General features: G+C 46.1%; 1 protein-coding gene across 1 annotated transcript in view; it reads left to right on the forward strand.

Moving 5' to 3' along the window:
- The window catches only part of EPSTI1 (epithelial stromal interaction 1), a 636,716-nt gene that overhangs the window by 80,494 nt on the left and 539,224 nt on the right, over positions 1–16,998 (forward strand). The gene's annotated exons all lie outside the window — the stretch shown is intronic.

Here is a 16,998-nt window from a genome sequence, read left to right on the forward strand (position 1 = left end):
CTCATTTCAGACAAAAGTGTGGTGGTTAAGAAATTCTTCTCACCTTCCCTGCTGAAACATTCTCCACTTCTTTCCAACGTGGTCCTCCTCAACTTGTGCCTTAACTACCACAACTACTTCTCGAGTGCAGAAATCAGCAAGGTGCCTCATATGTGGGCTAGAAACCCACACCCTCACATCTAAGGAGCACCGACAGGCTCCAAGTGAAGGTTAGAAGCACTCCAAGGTCTACAAATGCAAAGCTGCATACTGCCCCCTAAAGGTAATGCCATATGCAGAGGCCATAGTAGTTTTCGGTGATTTGTTTTCAACAATGGCACCGACTTTCCACGAGAAGTCCAATTGCTCATGCAGTTCCTGGCTCTGTTAAAAAGCCATCTTTTCTGGAGCCTGCTCTATCCTGGCTCTTCATTCAAGATTCAGGATTTCCTTCAAGGCTCCGGCATTGTGGAACATTGCCATGTTGTAGTGCACTCTGGAGTCGGTCCTCTCACCCAGCATGCACTAGTCTGTTTTTTAATGGGCCACATGTGCCCTAAATGCAGGAAATGCAGTCTGGTCGAAGCATTTCCCATGGAATTGTCCCACTGTTAGGAGTGAATGTGCTGGAAAAAGAGTGATATTGTCCGATCGTGAGATGCCACACATGCACTGTCCTCTCTTCTAATGCCAATAGGAAATATTTCATTCAGGAAAATGTGGCAAGAGTATCCAAAACACAACACGCATGCACCAGTAATGGCGTCATCCATAGGTGAATTGAAGAATTAGATGCGTATGTCCTCTTCAGTTGTACTCTGACTTAAAAAATAAAAACATGAATATTCAGGAGAGCGGACCCATGGGTAGTCCAGACTGATGAAACATGCAATGGACCCAAAGAAGGGGCCCTAGAATGCATGGTTACAGCCATCAAGGCCAGAGCCTTAGGAGCCAGGCCTGCAGTCTCTGCTTGGAGAACTAGGGCTGTGTAGCTGATCAACGAGCTCACAGGAAACATTTCCTCACTGGAGACTTAATGAATGTCTCAAATGTTTCATAAGGCCAGGTCCTCTTATTGTAATGGCACATTGGGGCTGGGTTTGAAACGTAGGCCAATAATGTGAAAGTCACATAAGGATTAAACACTAGTGTTTTCTCATCAGGTAGTCACTATGCAAACTCTGTCTCATATGGGTATGAAGGGTATTGCAGCTTTGAAATCTAACTTCCAGTTATGGGAGGCTGGGTGCAGAAGAAATTGGCATGGCCCATAAAACGTGATCCCTGGTTGCCTGATGCAACGTCATTAATGTTGCCCCTGATGATGCTTCGGGTATAGGACAGAGTGATACTGTGTCCTATTTCTGCTGTGCTTTTTATAACATGCTTCTAAGTAATAACTATGGGCCTGAGTTGGAGAGGGCGCTAGAGAGCCAGCCAAAATGGCCACAGGCCTGTGAGCTCCCAAGCAGCCTAGCAATCTGGACAGAATCCTGGCGGATTCTGACTTGCTGCATTTACAACGGACAACCAGCGTGCTACATGAATGGGTGGAGGACACCCATACAAAACTTGGGGGACAAATGTGCCTTGATAACAAAGAACGAAGCACAAAACATAGCGGCACAGTGAAGCTCCAATCCGGCCCACCACAGCTGGCGCAGGGAACATGCAGCGCACCATCGTAATGAGGAATGGAAGAGAAAGACCCACAACGCCTGTCAGAAGCCCAAAGGTGGAGTAAGGGACATAACCCCGAGGCGTACGGAGAGAGTCCTGACTCCCCTCCCCCTCCTGAAGCAGACTAAACACAGGGAGAGCAGGAGGCAAATCCTTGAAAGGCGGGTTGTGACATGGGTCACAATCTGTGAGTGGGGCCTGGACTAGAGACATGTTAGGGAGAATTCTAATTTCAGTGTTAATTCCCTTCAAATTTAGAGACCCCCAGCTCTTTTGCTGGACTCTTTAATATTTAATCCTGGAGAGAGTGAGCCCTTTTTCTCTCTCGTGTGTTTTTGATTTGAACTCTGTGTTTCTATGACTTTGGAGTCTGACAAGCTCCATAGGCATCACCTTTTTGTATTGTGACACAGCAACTTTAGAGCAGTGTCACAGAGAAGTCCTGTGGGTTTCTCTTACGGTTTAATACCTTCTCTTGGATAAACTACTATATCCAAGAGTATTAAAGTGAAATTGACTTTACTTACCTTCTTCTCTTTGTAGACCCAGCACACACCATCTTATGTAGAGTGCTGGAGGGGTTACTTAGTATCCCCTTTTGTCTACTTTCTCATGTAACATTTTTATGTTACCCTCACTACAGTTAATGGCTGGTGGCAGCGATTTAATTTTCCTACCATTGTGCATTTTTACTGCAGGCTGAATCCTCAGCTACAGCATTGCACCCATGGGTGTCCATTTTGTCAAAATGGCCCGGTCTTATTTTTTCACCATTTCTTGCTTGTTGGGGTCCTTCTTGAGTTTGGTCCCTTTGTTTGCTTTGTTTTTCGCGAGGTTCACTGCTGAAGCCTGCCTCTGGCTCCAGCGTGTCTGGCAGGGCAGGAAGTCAGGGAGGTTCCCGAAACTCCCTGTGCTTAGTCTCCAAGCTGTCCAAGAACCGCGGTGGTGCTATTGACAAGAAGCTTAAACCACAAAGTGCTGCTTATCTGAAGTAAGCACATTGCTGCTGCTGACCTTCGAACCGCAGTGCAGGAGTCCCCAGACGTCCTCCCTCTTGTCCCCGCAACTGAGGCCCAGGAATACCGGATCTGCAGGGCTGCAACAGGAACAGAAGCCAGCTCGATCCTTTTTCTTCAGACTTAAGGTGCTGTCTAACTAGGAGTACTTACCTCTAGTTGGTAGCTTGCTAGTTCTCAGTGGAGACCGGCAGTAGCTGCCTTTTGCAGAGTTGCATGCATCTTTGCTTTTCACAAGTCTTTCAGCTTGTGGCCCAACAGTGATTCTTTTCTACAAACTCTCTTTATAACACTGTGCAAGACTTTTGTGCCATCTTCCAGAAGTGCCTCAGCCTCCAGATACTTTGCTCAATTGACATTGGCTGTCCTAGCTCCCTGAAGAGTCTTCTGACCCTTTGACTTTGTGTTTATCTGTCCCTACAAAAAGCCATACATAAGTTACTTGTATTGCTGGGAAAGGTATATTTCATTGGGCGATTGTAAAAGTGCTTACCTGTTCAGAGAAACTTGTTAACCTTTGTTTCCTTCCCCAAACGTATCCTTTTTCCATAACTCCAGTATCAAAGTGATACATCAATGTCCACGGTGTCCTAACTATTGAAGTCACCTGAGGGTGTGTCTCTGTCATCCCGGAAGGGTATCAACTTACTTAACGGAAACTGAAGGAGTGTATTTTTTAAGTGTATTTTATTGTTGCATCTTGACCCTTTCTAAAGAAAGCTTACTTAAAAACTGACTGTTAAATTAATACATTACTTTTGAATAAACCGTGAGTATAAGTGTTATTTGAATACTTGTCACAGTGAATCTCTATGTTGCATCTCTACAGCTCACATTGACCCCTCTTGAGATAAGCCTGGCTGCTCAGTCACTCTACCAACTTGTGTAGTACAGGCCTATACCAAAGGTTGTTGTACATATACTCATTAAAGACAGACGCCAAAGTTTGTTTCACCATTTAATTATCCAATAGGTGTGCCCTTCTGATTACACATGTTTCGGCTAAGTGCCTTTTTCAAATCTGGGCATAATTGGTTCCCTTAATCAGTGGGAAAGTAAATCACCAATAAGCATATAATTAAGATATTGTGAAAACAAATCACCAAAAGTATACATTTAAAACATTTTGACAGAGATAACGGGTTGGGAAAGGGGAGGAAGTTAAGGGTTTCAAAGAAAAGAAATATAAAAGTACTGGTAAATACAATAAGCAAGAGCACCACGGCGCAGAGGAAACCACGATCACAGAGGTAACCCCCCCAATAATACATGAAACACTGGAAGTCGACGACTAACGGCAGAATGACTACTTGGCTGCAAGGCAGTCGTCGGTTAAATTGGGCTGTGAGGGGAACATATGCCCTGGTGTAGCCTCGTGCGGGTATCTTCATGCAGGAGCACAAGTTTGTTAATAGAGGGATGTGGGGGGAGGGGAACAGGCAGATTGGGGTTGCTGGCGGGTGTTGAGGGGGGGCTGTTAAAGGGGTTAATGTTCAAGACACACAGGGAAATCGAGAGTCACTCTCCTTAATTGGACATGGGAGTGTCATAACGCCACAAACTATGCTAAAGAAAAATATGTGGTTACAAGAAGGTTAAGGGTACAAAATGGCCTGGTCACTTAGGAGCATTACATGGAATGTAAGAGGCCTGAATTGCCTGGCCAAGTGCCGCAAGTTATTATTGTATATGCAGAGACATCATGTAGAAATGGCATTTTTACAAGAGATGCATCTAATGCTAGGTGGGAAATCTAGATTTTGGCGAAACTGGGGATGTCATGGTTACTTTTCTTCCTACTCCTCATGCTCCAGATATTCTAATGCACAACTCCGTCGGGTTTGCCTGACTACTATGGTTAAAGATCAAGAGGCAAGAGACCTGGTTGTGCAAGGAACCATACAGGACCGGTTGTATACATTGGTCAATTATTACGGCCCAAATCAAGATTCGGTAGAGACCCTGGAATGGATTGGCTGCCAACTAAAAGGATTACCACCTGTGGAAATAATCTGGGCTGGCGATTTCAATGCGGTCATGGAGCTCAACCGTGACTGCACTGGGGGGGGGGACTACACTGGGGGGGAAATACTGGGTGGGGGAAGGGGAGGTTCAAAATCTGGCACCAAAAGTGACACGTAAATTGAGAGACATGTGCTGGGCTTGGGAGGTCAATGTTGTTTGGAGATCACAGAATTTAGAGAAATCTGAATACACGTTTCACTCCTCTATCCAGAACAGAGCGTTGTTAGGCAGAGTTTGCATGCAGTACCCTCTGGGACGACTACACACAACTATGACTACAGGTGTAAGCAAAGCCAACCTTTGGTATAAGACTGTTCCACACAGTGTTTTGGTAGCGAGCTGAGCAGCCAGGCTTATCTCAAGAGGGAATGTTAGCTTGTAAGGGTGTTACACAAAGGTCTACAATGACAAGTATTCAGTTAGACACTTAGACTCAAGGTTTCTTATTAAAAACACTTCTTAATTTATTACACAATCATGTATAAAGCATTCACTAAATGAGGCAACCAATATCACACAAAAGTTATACTACAATACTGAATACTAAGCGTATGTCGGGTCACAAGCTGACTAGGCCTGCAAGTTGCCAAAGCTGTACGCACTTTTGCAGTGAGAGGTAAGTTCTCTCGGTCAGGTTTTCACTGTACCTTATATTGAAGAAAAAGATGCAGCTGAAGACTTCTGTTCCTGGCAGTTCCTGCAGATCTCGCTGTTCCTGAGCCTCAATCGTGGTGACAAGAGGGAGGACATCGGGGGACTCCTGCACTGCACGGGGACTGGTCACAAAGCTGGCAAATTGGCAATTCTTCGATTCTGGTTGCTGTTCCTTCAAGCACACAAGCTAGTGTCCTTCCCCCTGGTTAATACTAACCAGCTCTGAGAATGGTTTCCAGGTGGCTTACGAGTTGATTGGTCCCACCAACTCAAAGGAAGAAGTCGACCTTGAAGGGGCTTCTCTGTTGAGATGAACTTGGCGATTCAGACCTGCAGCACCGGGCAAACCAACGGTCCAGTGGTTGCACAGCCATCCTCTTCCAGCTCATCTTTGGTTCTTTCGTTCCAGTGGTCGACTCTGCCTTTCAGGCCAAGAGACTCACCCTTTAAACAGTTTTCTCCCAATCATTCCAGCCTAGCTGCTACTCATGCAGCAGGGTGGCTGTCCTTGCCGGACAGTCAGCCAGCCAGCCAATCACGCCAGAGTGCATTTGGGTCTCCTAGTAGACTAAGCACGGGGAGTTTTTGGCACCTCCCTCACTTCCTGCCCACCCCAGACACTCAAGCACCAGAGGCGATCTTCAGTCCTGAAGCCTGCCAAATGCGTAGGAACAAAGGGACGAAACCTGGTTTGGCACGCAGAGACAAACTCTAGAAGGACCTTTCCACAAAGAAACAGCAAAAAAAGAAGACCGGACCTGTTTAAACAAAGGGGCTTTAGGCGCCATCTTGAAAAATATGGCTCCCGCGATTTTTTGCTACTGGTGTTCGCAGTTGGGATAAATCATGGTAGTTTGTTGTAAAACCACTGCCACCAGCCATTCCGATAGGAAAGAGTAGCATTTGACTGCTACATGAGTTTCTAGACACAGGGGATAGGGGATACTAGGTAACCCCTCCAGCACTCTATAGGAAGATAGTGTGTACTGGGTCTAGGAATTTAAAAAGACTAGTAAAGTCAATTTAACCTTACATTCTCTGGGAAACAGTAGTTGATCCCAGAGAAGGTATTTAAACCTTAGGACAGCCTAAAAAACGTCCCTGTCTTACTGCACTGAGGGTGCTGTGTAACACACATGAAAAGATGATGCCTATGGGGTTATCTAAAACTCAATAATCAAAGAACATAAGAGTGAAACACACATCAAAATACATGAAAGAATGGGAAAAAAGGCTTACACTCTTTCCAGGTAAAAAAAATCAAGTCCTCAAAATCCAGCAAAGTTGCTGGGGGTCTCTAAGGTGAAGGGAATTAGCACATTTATGAGAATTCTCCCCAACACCCGTCCCCGCCAGACTAAGGATGAATCTCCTTACTCCAGTCAGTCATACATTATGACCTTTGTTCAATGGTAAAATCAAACCCCGGTAGGCTGATTGACCATCTTAACAATTTAGGATTTCCCCCTTTCATCTGCATTAACCATCTCAAGGGTTGGTGGTCTGTCTGAATCATAAACGTAGATCCATGCAAGTATGGTCTAAACTTCTTCAGAAACCACACAATGGCAAAACACTCACATTCTATGGTTGCCCACCTTGTCTCTGGTTCCTTCAGCTTCCTGCTGATGAAGCAGAATGGGTGTTCGATACCTTTCTCATCCAGCTGACTCAGAACTGCACCTATGCCTGTATTGGAAGCATCTGTTTGCACAATGAAGGTTTGGCTGCAGTCAGGAGCTCTTAAGACTGGATCTTGACAAAGGGCTTTCTTAAGTCCTTCAAATGCCTTAGTGCACTCCTCATTCTACCTGACGTTTTTAGGGAATTTGGGCGAGGAGACCACATTCAAGGTAGAAGCTATGGACCCATAGTTCTCTATGAAGTTCCTATAATAGCCAGTGAGACTTAAGGAGGCTCTCACTTGGGCTTGAGTAGTGGGGTGGCCCATTCTTGTACAACTTGTACTTTGCTAGGCATTGGCCTTATTTCAGCTCATCCTACCTCATGTTCAAGGTAGACTTTTTTGCTCTGACCAATTTGACTTTTACTTGCCTTTATGGTCAGATGTGCCTGCTCACGAGCCTGCAAAACATATCCTAAGTGGTCAACATGTTCTTTCTAAGTAGGGCTGGACACTGCAATGCCATCCATGTATGCCATGCAGAAGTCCTCCATCCCATTCAGAACTTGATTAACCATCCTTTGGAATGTTGCAGGTGCATTCTTTAATCCAAAAGGCACTACTTTAAACTGGTAGAGACCTGCTGGGGTTGAAAATGCAATTTTCTCCTTGGCATGGTCTGTCGGAGCTATTTGCCAATAGCCTGCCGTTAGGTCAAATGTACTGAGGTACTTGTCTGAACCAGGTTTGTCCACCAACTCATCTGTCCTAGTTAAAGGATGGGTATCAGTCTTAGTGACTGCATTTAGAGCTCTATAGTCCACACAGAATCTCAACTCCTTGGATCCTGCCTTTGGCCCTAGTACAACTGGACTAGACCATGGACTGGTAGAGGGTTCTATTACCCCAAGATCAAGCGTCTTGTTTACCTCTTCCTTTATGTGGGTTCTTACATTATCTGACATCATGTAACCTCTGCTTTTAACAGGTAAATAGTCACCAGTGAGAATATCATGCCAGCCCCAAGGGGTCAAGCCTGATGATAGTGAAAAAAGGGAGGCAAACTGATTTAACAGAAACTTCCACTCCTCCTGTTGTTCCAGTGTCTGATTAGAAGAGAGATTAACTCCTTCTATCTTCCCATCTAAAGGTTGCCCCCTGAGGAGATCAGGTAGAGATTCACTCTCCTCCTCCTCCTGAGCTGAAGCTAGAAGCAAAGCTCCCACTTCTGGTCTTGAGACATAGGCTGTTAGACAGTTGGTGTGAAAGACCCAGGCGGCCACCTTAGGATTGCCTAAGTCCACCAGATAATTGACCTCCAAGTTTTCCCACAATCTTGAAGGGTCCAATCCATTTGTCCTGTAAGGCCCCCTGCCTTGTAGGTTACATAACTAAAACTTGCTGGTCTTGAGTAAACTGAACCATGTTGGCCTTCTGGTCATGCCAATGCTTCACCAGAGCCTGACCTGCTTTGAAGTTATCAGATGCTTCTGTCATCATGTGTGTCATTCTCCTCTGGAGACTAAGCACATAGTCAGTGGCCCTCACTGGCTTGGGGGAAGGAGCACTCTCCAAACCCTCCTTAATTAGAGCCAAAGGGCCTCTAACTGGATGACCATAGAGGAGCTCAAAGGGACTAAATCCAACTCCCTCCTGAGGGACTTCTCTATAAGCAAATAGAAGGCATGGCAGTAGAAGGTCCCACTTTCTTCTAAGGGGTACCTCTAAAGTACCTATCATGCTCTTCATAGTTCTATAAAACCTCTCTGCCAACCCATTTGTCTGGGGATGGTAGGCAGTTGAGAACTTGTAAGTCACTCCAAAGTTTTTCCACATGGCCTGCATGTATTGGGACATATCATTTAATCCCCTGTCAGAGATTACTTCCTTAGGAAAACCTACACTGGTAAAAATACCAAGTAGGGCCTGAGCTGTAACAGTCCTCAAAGGTATGGCTTCAGGATACCTAGTAGCATGGTCTACTACAACCAATATAAATTGGTTGCCTGAAGAGGTTGGAAGGTCTAAGGGACCAAAAATGTCGATTCCTACCCTCTCAAAAGGGACACCCCACCATTGGGAGAGGCACCAAAGGTGCCACATTCTTGGCTCCACTCTGGCCAGATGTCTGACAGTGTGGCAGCTCCTACAGAACTTATCTACATCAGACCCCAACTTAGGCCAGTAGAAATATAGAGAAAGTCTTTCCTTGGTCTTCTTGAAACTCAAGTGACCAGCCAAAGGAATCTCGTGGACTAACTGTAGAAACTGTTGGCTGATCTCTAGAGGCACTACAAGTCTTCTGTAGTCCCTTGGTATAGACTCAGTTGGTTCACTGTAGAAGAGGCCATCTTCCCTCTACAGCCTGTGCTTCCCTGGCTCTTGCCCGTCCAGCTGGGAAGCTGCCTGTTGGCGAAGTCCTTCAAGAGTAGGACACTCTCTTTGACCTCTGCTGAAGTCTGCCCTAGAGGGGCCACCTTCTGCCAGTAAAGACTGCAGCTCAGTATGGTCTTTAGGATCCAGATCTCTAACAGGGTGAAGGTCTTCTTCCAGCTCTGAATCTTCAGCAGCTGATTTAACCTTTCCTGGTTGTTCCTCACACTCAGCCTCAGCTGGTGGAGCAGTCACAGGTGTGACTTTGAACGGTCCTCTCGGGGATGTCCTTATTGGAAGTACAGGGGTGTTTTCTGGCTTTTTCTTTGAGACCTTGGGTTTCCCTTTTGGCTCTTTCATCTTAGAAATAGCAGTTGTTAGTTTCTGTGGGCTGGGTGTTATAGATTCTTCTGTAACATCCACTGGAGAGTCAGTTAAGGTCCTCTCTCTGGCCTACCTTGTTTGTTCTGGTTACCTTTTTTTGCTGGGAGGGCTGGGGGTGCTTGATACATCTCCAAGAGTTTTTAAGTCTTTCCCCAACAGGACTCTCCCAGGCATCTCACTCTGCACACTAACAGGTATCTTGATAGTCATGTTGTTGCACTGGATGAGAGCTGGTAATCTTGGAAGCATTTGAACAGGGCCTCCAGCAAGTTTAGTAAGGTCTTTGGGTGCCTTAGCAACCGCCTCAGGTTTGAAAAAAGATTCATCCACCCCTGTAATGCTGGCCTCAGGGTCTCTAGTGGCAGGGGTCTCCTGACCATTTACAAGTACACCATCCTTGTAATATTCTTTTTTGTTATCTGGAATTGAACTATAGACATCTCAATTCTGCTGTTCACACAGACCCAGGGACACTAAAGAAAAACTGGCATAGACTCCAATGGGGTCTTCAGCCAGCAATTCAAAGTTTCCACTTGCAATTTGTACTTCTCCCTCTGGGGAAAAGGCTAAGGAGACCGTGTGGATCCCTGAAGGTTTACCCTTGCATCTGGGATCCCCTTTCACATGGTCGGTAGACCCACACGCATAACATTTTCCAAATGTTTTGACAAATGGGGGCTTCTGCTGACCTCCCTCTGGTTTAGCACCAGAGGTTTCACTAGCCTGATTCGGTTTCCCTTGTGGCTTACCCTTTTTCTGTTTGGGGCCCTCTTTTGGATTGGAGCCAATGGAGGGATCGTCTGGCCTCTGTCACATGGCTTCTTCTATTGAGCTTTTTTATGATCTGGACTGCGTTATTCTCCATTATCTGGCATTTGTTTATGCACTTCTTGGATGCTCCCAGGAGCAATGAGTTGCCGTAGTCAAGATGAGCCGGTATAATGGCCCTGGCATTTGTGGCCGTGTTTTCTTCTGTTAGTAAAGGGCGTATGGCTCTCGGTAGCCTGATATAATATGCGTTATTTTTATGGAGATAATTGGTTTGGGATTCAGATCCCAGGGACGCCTCCAGCATCATCCCAAGTGTTTTCACATGGGCGACCGCCTTGATACTTGAGTCTTTGATAGTGAATTCTTCAAACTCTTTACCAAGTTTTCCCCTTGCTTGACTGGACCCGAAAATCATAAGTTCGTTTTTTTTACTATTCAAACACATCCAGTTGTCTTCCATCCATCTGTCTATCAGGCTGTATATGGTTGTAATCTTTTCCTTGTCTATTTGATAGTCTCCTTCTGATTCTATCACCAGCTGTGTATCATCGGCGTAGTTGGTAAAGTGAACACTGATGGATTCTAACAATACACATAGATAGTTCATGAAAAGATTGAAGAGGAGAGGAGAGATGCTGGCTCCCTGCGGTACACCTGCACTTATAGGAGAGGAAGTGGAGAACTTCTCTTCCCAATGAATTCTGCCTACACGGTCTGAGAGAAAAGATGTAAGCCATGCCAAGGCTGCCTTAGAGCACCCCGCTGTTTTCTCCAAGACTTGCTGTAAAAGTGTGTGGTAGTCTCAAACTATGCAGATGACCTGGTACTCTTTGTCACCGACCCAAAACAAAATCTCGATCCAATTATGCGTGACATGCTGTAATTTGGGGACTTCTCCAGGGTTAGAATTGACGCCACGAAATATGTTCTTTTTCCATTAACAGACAGTGGCGAACATTATGTAGATAGATGGGTCTTCCAGTGACATGGGGTCTATACCCGGCATCTGGGGCTAATATTGCTCGAACCCCAAATGTCTTTATATAAGTGCAACTACCAAAGAGTAATGGAACAAGCAAAAACAGTGGTGGAAAGGTGAAAGGATTTACCTCTTAATCTATACGGGAGAATCCCCTTAGATAAAATGGTGCTTCTACCCTGCTTTCTGTATGTGTTCCTCAATGTTCCACTGGCACTACCCGGAGAATATTTTCGGGATATGAGGTCTATGATACTGAGATTCATTTGTCGAGGAAGCAGGCCAGAACATTGTGGGAAAAATCAATTGCACCATTGAATGAGGGGGCTCTGGCACTGCCTGATTTTGAAACCTACTATGACGTGGCTCAAGCAGGGTTCCTCCTCTATTGGTTTGGGGACAAGGTAGACAGAAGACATGCAGAGGTGGAGAGAGCACTGGCAATGCCATTACTTTTGCAGTCAATTATTCTGATGGCACCCGATAGGACCTCCAAGGCAAAAAATATGGTGGAATTGACCTGCAGAGTGTGGACCCGAATTGAGCACAAATCTAAAGGAGACTTCAACTATTCTCCAGACCTGCCGGTCATTTACATACTGGGAATCCCGCTAACCAGTAAAAAAAACGATGTTGCTTTTATGAAGAGAGTGAAAGTAACTTGCTTTCATGATTTCTTCCCGAATGGTCAATTCATAACTGTCAAGGAGTTTCCCCCTTCTCACCTGGGTCCGGTGCTTGCCGGTGTCTTCGAACGCTGCCTTCTTGCGAATGCTCCTGGTCTTAAACAGTGCTGCTCGAGTCTCGTCTGGTTCCAGGTTGCGTTTAGTTCCGGGAACGCGGAGTCTAGGAATCCGCGAGTCTTGGAAAAGGTAGTAATGCTCGGAATCAGGAAGGGGGAAGGGTCAGGAGCGGGTAATAGTACTGGGACAAAGGAAACAATACCGTGAGCTACGAACACACGTCTGAGGCTACTCTGCAATAGCATTGAGACGCGCGGAAGCGCGTAAGACGTTGTCTATAAATAGATCACGCTGCGTTCAGCGCATGGAGCGAGCAAGGGCTTCAGCTCTGGAAGGCCATATTGGAAGTAGTACGGAATGCAAGCCCCGTTGAGACAAGGACCAGGAGGTTCAAAAGGGGCGTGATCTGAAGTTCATGACAGCATGCCTCCTCCGAAGGCCTTTTCCTCCAGGTTTGCCCGGGTGTATTAGGTGAAATCTTCTGAGCAACCGAGGAGCCTTGATATTTGAAACAGGTTCCCAGGTCCTTTCGCTAGGAGGATATCCTTTCCACTCCACTAGGTATTGAAGATGGCCCCGCTTATACCTGGAGTCACAAATCCGGGACACCTCATATTCCAGTTGGTTGTCAACCAGTAGAGGAGGAGGTCTACTGGATTTTCGAGATGATTGGATGTAGGGCTTCAATAGGGATGTGTGAAAAACTGGATGAATTATTTTCCAGGAGTCGGGTAGCTTGATTCGATATGAGACAGGATTGATAATCTCCTTGATGGGAAATGGACCATAGTAGCGGGGAGCCAGCTTGTTTGGTCGCAAGTGTCGGGGAAGTAGTTTTGATGAAAACCACACTCGGTCACCGACCGTATAGAAAGGACCTGGTTTTCTCTTGGAGTCTGCATACCTCTTGGTCTGTAATCTGGCTTTTTCCAAGTGTTCTTTAGCCTCCCGGTGAATGTTGATAAGAGTTTCGATCCAGGAGTCAACAGTAGGTAATGTTGTAGGGTAAGGAAGAACCCAGGGTAAAACCGATGGATGGAACCCCTGACTACAATAAAAGGGGCTGGTCTGTAGCGCTGAGTGTTCGGAGTTGTTGTAAAGGAATTCCGCAACGGGTATCAGGAGAGACCAGTCATCCTGGACCTTGGTTTCAAAACATCGGAGATATTGTTCCAGGGTCTGGTTTGCACGTTCTGTGGCTCCGTTGGTTTGGGGGTGATATCCTGAAGAGAGGGCACGTTGGATTCCTAGAACTCGACAGAGGTGTTTCCAGAATTGTGAAATGTATTGGGGACCCCGGTCAGATATGATCTTGAAAGGACGCCCATGTAGTCGGAATATGTGTTCCAGAAATATTCCAGCTAGCTCTGAAGAGGAGGGTAGTTTCATCAGTGGCGTAAAATGGGCCATAAGGGTAAATAAATCTATGGTGGCCATGATGGTAGTATATCCTCGGGAAGGTGGTAACTCCACAATGAAGTCTGTAGCGATGATTTCCCATGGTTTAGAGGGTAGAGTGGGCTGCAGAAGAAGACCCGCCGGTCTTTTGTTATCATGTTTATTTTGGGCACAGGTCATACAAGCCTGGATGTATTGCTGTACGTCAGACTTCATTTTAGGCCACCAGAACTGTCTCTGTATAAGACGGAGGGTGTTGGTGATACCTGGGTGCCCGGAATGGAGTGTGTCATGACAAAGGTTTATTATTTTCTGCTGGAACTTCCGTGTAGGAATGAGTAGTACATTGTCCTTGAATAAGTAGACTTCCTTGGCTCTTAATTTCCAGTGGTTTCTTGTTGAGATGTCCTTTCACATTTCCGAGGATTGGGTTTGCGATCGGACTTCTTCCAGGAGATCAACTGCTTGGGCTACGAAGATCGTCGGAGAAAACATTTTAGGAAATGCCTTATCTTCAGTGGTCACGTAGTCAGGACGGCGAGACAAGGCGTCAGCGATCAGGTTCTGTGATCCAGGGACATGAGTAATGTGGAACTGATACTGGGCAAAAAAGTAGGCCCAATGTGCCTGACGACTGTCCCTGCAGTCCAGTGACTGTAGAATCTGAAGGTTTCGATGATCAGTACGGACTTGTACAGGATGTCTGGCTCCCAGAAGTAGGTGTCGCCATTCAGTGAAGGCTTGGCGAATGGCTAACAGTTCCTTTTCCAGGACGGGGTAGTGTATTTCACTCGGAGTTAAGGTTCTTGAAAGATAAGCAACGGGGTGTTCCAAATCGTCCTCCATTTTCTGCTTCAACACTGCTCCTATAGCGTAATTAGAGGCATCCGTTTCCACTAAAAAGGGTCGATTTGTATCGGGTTGAGCCAAAATGGGAGCTTGTGTAATCTCGGTCTTCAAACGCTGGAATGCAGTTTCTTGTAATGTTGACCAGACAAATGGGGTATCCTTCATTAGCAGAGCCACTATAGGTTGTACAATCTCGGAAAAGGTGGCTATGAACTTTCGGTAGAAATTGGCTAGTCCTAGGAATGATTGGATTTGTTTCACGGACGTGGGAGTAGGCCATACGAGAATGGCCTTTACTTTTGAAGGGTCCATGCCAATCCCCTCTGGACTAAGGATAAATCTCAGATAGTGCACAGAGGTAACGTGAAACAAACATTTTTCAGGCTTGGCTAAGAGGTGATGTTACCGGAGTCTTTGTAGAACTACCTTAACATGTCCTTCATGCTTCAGAGGGTCCTTGGAAAAAATCAATATGTCGTCCTGATAGACAATGACGAAGAGAAACAACATCTCAGAGAACACCCTATCCATAAAACGTTGGAATACTGCTGGGGCATTGGCTAGTCCAAAGGGCATGACCAGGTACTCGTAGTGTCCATGGGTGTTCTAAAGGCGGTCTTCCACTCATCTCCTTCCCGGATACGGATCAAATGGTAGGCACCCCTGAGATCCAATTTGGTGAATATTACTGCATCTCTCACTGCTTTCAGGATATCCGATATCAAGGGTAGTGGGTATCGGTCCTTAAGAGTGCATTGATTTAGGCCACAATAATCGAGGCAAGGTCTAAGTTCCTGGGTGTCTTTCTTAGGAACAAAGAACAATGATGCGCTTGCTGGTGACTTTGAAGGTCTTATGGTACCGTTTTCAAGGTTTGTATCCAGATATTCTTTGAGGGCCTTTTTCTCAGGTTCGAAAAGGATGAACATCCTACCGAAAGGGATCACTGCCGAGGTTTCCGTTTCAATTGCGCAGTCTTCGGGTCTGTGTGGAGGTAAAGCCTGGACTATGGCAGTGGAAAAGACATCGGCGAATCCTTGGTAGGCCTCCGGAACCTGTATTATATTGGAAACCATGAGTGGAGTTTCTTGCTCCTTAGGTGGTTCCTGAGGGGGTGTTAAAGGAAGTTCCAGGGATAGACAATGAGACATACAAAACTCTGAGCCTAGGAATAGTGATCCTGCTGTCCAGTTTATATACGGGTTGTGTTTTTGTAACCAGGGCATACCCAATACCATGGGGTAGTGTGCGGACTTAATGATATCGAATCTGATTAGCTCTTGATGGTGGTTTATTGAGAGCTGGATTTCCTTGGTCTGTAGGCTTATGGGCCCTGAACTGAGGGGTCTTCCATCGATGGCTTCCACAGGCTGCATGGTGCTTCGTGCCTTATATGGGATTTGATGACTGACAACCCATTCCTGATCTATGAAGGTTCCCATAGCTCCACAGTCAACCAAGGCCAGAATGGGGCAGATATTACTCTTCGAGGGTGAAAGAAATGCCTGGAGAACGACCAGTCTGCTTTGTCCAGGAGAGTTCAAAGATGGAATTGATGTGGAGCAAACATCTCTCTCCCGAATCTCTGCTCCATTTAAGATCGGGAGCTGGTGTTTCCCGAACGCCGAGGAGGTGCCAGAGGACATTCCCTGACCAAATGTTTGTCTGAAGCACAATACATACACAAACCCGTATGGATCCTTCTCAATCTTTCTTGAGGTGATATGGGTCCACGAAAGGCTCCAATTTGCATGGGTTCAGGTTCTGGAGCTGGGCTTGGGTTTGCGTCCATTCTGGCTGTGCTCTCAAAGGACGTCTTGGGTGGGTTTCCCTTGGATATCTTCTTTTCAGCCTTCCTTTCCTGGATGCGAAAGTCTATTTGCAAGGCCAGGTCCATTAGTGCTTGGAATGAATTTGGTCGAGCCACCGTGGCCAGTTCATCCTTGATCTCATCGTTCAGGCCTCTCCTGAACAGGGTAAAACTAGCCTCAGAGGACCAGTCTGCTTCCTTAACCAATTGTTTAAATCTGGTCACATAACTGAGCATATCTTGGGAGCCCTGTTGAAAGTTCAGCAAGCGTTCTTGGGCAGTATAGACCTGCTCTGGATGGTCAAACATGCCTTTAAGTGCCTGTATGAACCCATCGTAGTCATCTAGGAGAAATCCAAGTGATTTGACCGAATGTCAAATTATCGAAAATGAAATGACCGAAAACAAAGTGTTCGAATGACCAAAGGTTCGAACACTTTGTTTTCACACACACACACACACACACCCACCCAACATAGACAAACCCCACTTACCTTGTCTCCACGCTGGGTTCCTGCACCGCCAGTTTCCGTTCACTTCTGTGAAAGGGAATCAGCGCTGCAGGGTCCTTTTTTTTTTTTATTAACACGGAAGGCTGCGGGGGTGTCCCCCGCAGTCCCTGCTCACTATACCATACAGTATAGTGACCGGGGCAAAGCGGGGGACACCCCCGCAGATCCCGTTTCATTTTCTTTTTTTTTTTTTACCAC

This window comes from Ambystoma mexicanum, chromosome 7q (genome assembly GCF_040938575.1).
Source record: "Ambystoma mexicanum isolate Mex_15411 chromosome 7q, UKY_AmexF1_1, whole genome shotgun sequence".
Taxonomy (NCBI): Eukaryota; Metazoa; Chordata; class Amphibia; order Caudata; family Ambystomatidae; genus Ambystoma; species Ambystoma mexicanum.